General features: G+C 42.6%; 1 pseudogene; it reads left to right on the plus strand.

The window, feature by feature from the left end:
• The first annotated feature begins 2,950 nt into the window (after positions 1–2,950).
• Positions 2,951–3,675, plus strand: LOC129683510 (protein Mis18-beta-like; annotated as a pseudogene).
• Positions 3,676–5,581: the final 1,906 nt, after the last annotated feature.

Raw genomic sequence — 5,581 nt, forward strand, 5'->3', positions numbered from 1 at the left:
CCCCACTTTGGGGAAGTGATTGAAAAACAGGCAACAGAGTTCATTTCAGAGACAGACCCCCGCCCCCCTTTTTATGGCGCCCTCATTCTGGCCACGCTAGCCATTGTCTCTGTATGTGTAAGGCGCCTTGGTCAAGTCTGTGTTTGTTGCTCTTTAGGCATCCCCTGAGCCCATGTTAGTTGGCTTTTTTGGTCTTCTTGTGGAGATCCTGTCTCCTCTGGGTCCTTCTATTCTTTCCCCATTCTTTCACATGACTCCCTGCACTAAGCCTAATGTTTGGCCATGAGTCTCAACATCTGTTTCGATGTGCTTTGAGGTGGAGCTCTCAGAGGACAGCTAGGCTAGCCTCCTGTCTGTATGATAGGAGTGCATCATTAATACTGTCAGAGGTTGGCTCTCTCAGATGGGGTGGATCTCAGGTTGGACCAGGCATTGGTTGGACATTCCCTCAATCTCTGTTCTATCTTTATCCCTGCACATCTTCTGGGCAAGGTAAATTTTGTGTCAAAGTTTCGTGAGTGAGTTGATGTTCCTCTCCCTCCAGTAGGAATCCAGTCTAGTTAGAGGGTGGCCTCTTCAGTTTCCATGTTCCACGATCTCTGCTATTTAAGAGTATCAGCTAGAGTCAGCCCCATATTTTTCCAGGACCCTAATTTGTGCTAGATGTCCAGGTTTTCTCAGAGATGGCTCCACCCATGTTTTTTATTTTTCCCTCTCTGCTGGCCCAGGGTCCTCCCACCCTCTCACCCTAGTCTGATCTACACTCATTTTCCTCCACATTCATTCTCCTGTTCCTTCTCTTCAACCACTTCCCCTGTCTATTCTGGTTCCTCTTCTGAGTAATATTTAACTATCCTCCCTTGGTAATCTTTGTTATTTATCTTCTTTTGGTCCTTGAATTATAATATAAATTTTCCTTGTACTATATGACATTCAAGGTTTTCTTCTGGCCACCATGTTCATGCATACACTATCGCACAAAAACCTGCAAAGACACATGCACATACACACATACATACTACATGATAAGAACTAGGATGTAGCCCGTGGTAGCTCAGTAACCAATTGGTTTCCCATAGTAAGAAGAACATGGCCTATTTCTGACAGGAACTCAATGGCAGGCTCTTTGACCTCCCCACCCCTCCCAAAGAGAGGAGCAGTCCTGCTATGCTGCAGAGGAGGAGTTTGCAGCCAGTTCTGAAGATAATTGATAAAACAGGGTCAGATGAAAGGGGAGGAGGTCCTCCCCAATCAGTGGACTTGGAAAGGGGCAGAGAGGAGATGAGAGAGGGAGGGTAGGTTGGGAGGTAATGAGGGAGCAGGATACAGCTGGGATACAGAGTTAATAAAATGTAACTAATAATAAAAATAAAAGAAAGTAAAAAAAAAAGAATACTGACTTTATACTAAGGAAACCACTAGAATGATATGAAGCATATTGTATGAGATATGATTAATTTATATATAAAATACCGTTGACTTCTACATGGTACCTAAAATATAATGGGATTAGAGAATAAACAGAGGCTGCAATGATATTACTTTTGTCAGACTAAGACAGAAAAACATGATAAAGCAAATCATAAAAACCTAATCACGACAGGTTGCATCCTCTTCCTCTGAAGCCTGGCAAGGCTCCACCCCAGAGGGAGAGTTGATCAGAGAGCCAGACACTGAGTTCATGTCAGAGACAGTCTCTGCTTCCCTTAATAGGGAACCTACCTGGAGACTGAGCAACCTGTGGGTTATATCTGAGCAGGGGGTCTAGGGCCTCTCCATGCATGGTCCTTGGTTGGAGTTTCCATGTCTGCAGGCCCTCCTGGGCCCAGGTTTTTTGGCTCTGTTGTTCTCTTTGTGCAGTTCCTGTCCTCTCCAGGTCTTTCTCTTTCCTTCTTCTTCCATAATGTTTCCTGCACTCTACCCAAAGTTTGACTATGAGTCTTAGTATCTACTTTGATGTCTTAATGGGCAAAGTCTTTCAGTGGCCCCCTGTGGAAGGCTCTTGTCTTGTTCCTTGTCTTCTCCTACTTCTGATATCTATCCTGTTTGCTGTTCTGAGTGAGATTTCAGCCTCTTCCCTAGGGTCCTTCTTGTTGTTTAGCTTCCTTAGGACTATAGATTTTAGGATGTTTATCCGATATTAAATGGTTAATATTTATTTATAAGTGAATATGCCATATGTACCTTTCTGCTTCTGGGTTACCTCACTCAGGATGATATTTTCTAGTTCCATTCATTTATCTGCAAGTTCCATAATTACCTTGGGTTCTTTATTTGTTTGTATTTTTTTAATTTATTTTTTGTTTTATTAAATACAGTTTATTCACTTTGTGTCTGAGCTGTAACGCCCTCTCCAGTTCTCTCTCAATCCCATCCTCCCTCCCTCATCTCCTCCAATGCCCCTCCCCAAATCCACTGATAGGGGAGGTCCTCCTCCCCTTCCCTCTGATCCTAGTCCTTCAGATCAGGACTGGCTGCATTTTCTTCCTCTGTGGCCTGGTATGGCTGCAACCCCCTTCGGGGAGGAGATCAAAGAGCCAGCCACCGAGTTCGTGTCAGAAACAGTCCCTGTTCCCATTACTAGGGAACCTACTTGGACAGTGAGCTGCCATGGGCTACATCTGTGAAGGGGTTCTAGTTATCTCCATGAATGATCTTTGGTTAGTCTCAGAAAGGACCCCTGTACCCAGATTTTTTCTCTCTGCTTGTGGAGCTCCTGTCCCCTACCGATCTTTCTATCTCTCCCTTCTAAGATTCCCTGCATTCTACCCAAAGTGTGGCTATGAGTCTCGGCCTCTGTTTTGATACCCTTCAGGGTAGAGTCTATCAGAGTCCCTGTGTGGTAGGCTCCTGTGCTGTTCACTGTTTTCTTCCTCTTCTGATGTCCATCCCATTTATCTTTCTGAATGAGGATTGAAAATCTTACCCAGGAGGCGCGGGCTCCAAAATGATGGCTGCTGGGTCGCTGCGCCTTGTCTCGGTCCTGGAGACACGGTCCCGCAGCGGCTCTTGTGACATACCTTGTTCTCCCACTTCCTCCACGAAGTGGGACACTCAGGTGGTGAAAGGCTTCTCTCCTCTCGAGTCCTTCCGCTCTGGGGTGGCGGCATCCCCTGTCGACCTGCGGCTGCCTGCGTGGTTGGGACCGGAGAGATGTGCGGTGTTTCATTGCGCGGGTTGCCACGCGGTGCTCGCCCACACCGTGCACCTCCCCTGGGACCTGTCGGGGTCCCTTGGGGCTGTGGCCTTCTCCAGAGTCACAAACAATGTCGTTTTGTTGGAGCCCTTTCTGGTTGACATTGAAGGTTCTCTCAAGTGCAGCACATACAACCGCTTATTCTGTAATTCCTGTGGGACTCCTGTTGGTTTCCGTCTATATTCCATCCACGCTGCTCTGGCTGCCTTGAGAGGCTACTTCTACCTCTCCTGTAACAAATGGTGTGCTATCCTTTAAAAACAAAGACCATAGTAAATGCATCTGGAATGGATATTCATTATGCACCTCTACCAGAAAAGATTGCAGAGCTGAAAGAGAAGATAGTGCTAATTCATGCTCGGTTAAATCAACTGATGAAGACTCTGAAGGAAATGACACTGATCAATCTAACCACAAAAACTGAAGAAACAAGGAGTAAAAACAGTAACCACGCCTTTGTTGAGGATTATTTGAGTTAATACTGGAACAACTGGTTAACCCATGAAAGAAAAAATAAATTGAATGCTGTCCTATGAAAATCAATCCAGGTAGTGTAAAGATCCTCATTATCTCAAGTAGAAGAAAGTTTCTTAAGCATTGCTCCTTTGAAGACAACAGAACTTTAAAATACAGAATTGCAACTAAAGCAACATAGAGTGAAAACCTGAGCCAAAGCAGAAAATGTCACATATAAACAACAAAAATGCAAAATACAGAAACTATAGACCAACTGCTATACATCAGGACAAATAATGCACTTACAAACTGGCAAAATATTTGTGCAAGCATTTTAGAGAAGACATTGGGCTGAGGAGTATGACTCAGGTAGAGCACTTGCATTGCGTGCACACAAAAGCTCCCACACTACAGGAAAAGGCTAAGGTTTGAGAAGTGTTACCCAACTTCACCACTAACAACCAAAAAATAAACATCAAATTGGTAAAATTTAAAACATACCGTGTAAAGACAAGGAAGAACCTCTGTAAACTAGTACAAGTAACACCATGGTATACAACTAGAGGCCATCTAGCATTGCTTATAGAAACTAAGGACATACAATGACTACTGCAGATCAGCAACTTAACCTCTAGGCACCTGTATCAAAAACATGCAGCAGGCTTTCGACAACGTGTACACAGCAGGCTCACAGTCGCATTGTTTGTGATGGATAACCCCCGTCATGTTTCTGTAATAGTGTGACTATGACAGGAGGAACCCCATGTTTGTGATGTGGCTAGGCATGGCAGAACTCTCACTAGTGAAGACTATTGTAGTCCTTGTTATTGGTGTTCCTTCTGCGGGTTTTTGTTAAACTAAATGTTTCATGCCATTTTCATATCTAACTTGAAAGAAAATAAACCATTAAGCACTCAAGTAAAAGAGGTAATGTAGTAAATAGGTGCTCAGTGAAATCTAGCTGTTGCCATGGATGCGGTGGCCTTTATCTGTGATACTAACACATTTGAGGCTGAGACAGAAGGCAAGCCTGACTAGAGTGCAATCTGCCTCCTACTCTCTAAAGGAGCCTTAGGTCTCATGGTTGACTCTGTAACATCTGTATTTGTCCACATACACTTTAACATGTTCCCAACTGTCAGAGAAGGACTAGGGCTCAAGAGGGCCTTTTATTGCCTGAGGATATATATAATTTATGGGGACAAGAAAAACATTTTCTTTGGTGGTGTAGACACTGGTAAAGTACCCATGCTCCTGTAAGTAACTAATGAACCTCATTGGGTAACACACAAAAAAAGACATGAAAGCAGAAGAGGAGCTATGGGTAAAAGGTAACTGGGATGTGGGGGATGTATGATCTAAATACAGTATATGTATGTATATATATGTGTGTGTGTGTGTCTATGTATGTCACAAAACTCTTTGTGTATGTTAATAAACACGTTAAAAAAGAAAAAAAAAGAAAATCTTACCCAGGGGCCTCCTTGTTGTTTAGCTTCCTTAGGTGTAAAGATTTTAGTATGATTATCCTATATTATATGTCTAATATCCACTTAAAAGTGAATAAATACCATATGTGTCTTTCTGCTTCTGAGATACCTCACTCAAGATGACCTCTTCTAGTTCCCACCATTTGCCTGCAAATTTCATGATTTGCATAATTAATTGCTGAGTAGTATTACATTTTATAAATTTACACAATGGATTATCTTGTTTTTAATTGCTGAGTAGTATTCTTTTGTGTAACTGTACCACACTTTCTGTATCCATTCTTCAGCTGAGGGATATCTAGGTTGTTTCCAGACTCTCTGGCTATTACAAATAAAGGTGCTGTAAATATGTCTGAGCAAAAGTCCTTTTTATATGGTTTAGCATCTTTCACATATATATATATATATATATATATATATATATATATATATATATATA

The sequence above is a fragment of the Psammomys obesus genome, unplaced genomic scaffold (assembly GCF_907164565.1).
Source record: "Psammomys obesus unplaced genomic scaffold, mPsaObe1.curated_primary_1811, whole genome shotgun sequence".
NCBI lineage: Eukaryota > Metazoa > Chordata > Mammalia > Rodentia > Muridae > Psammomys > Psammomys obesus.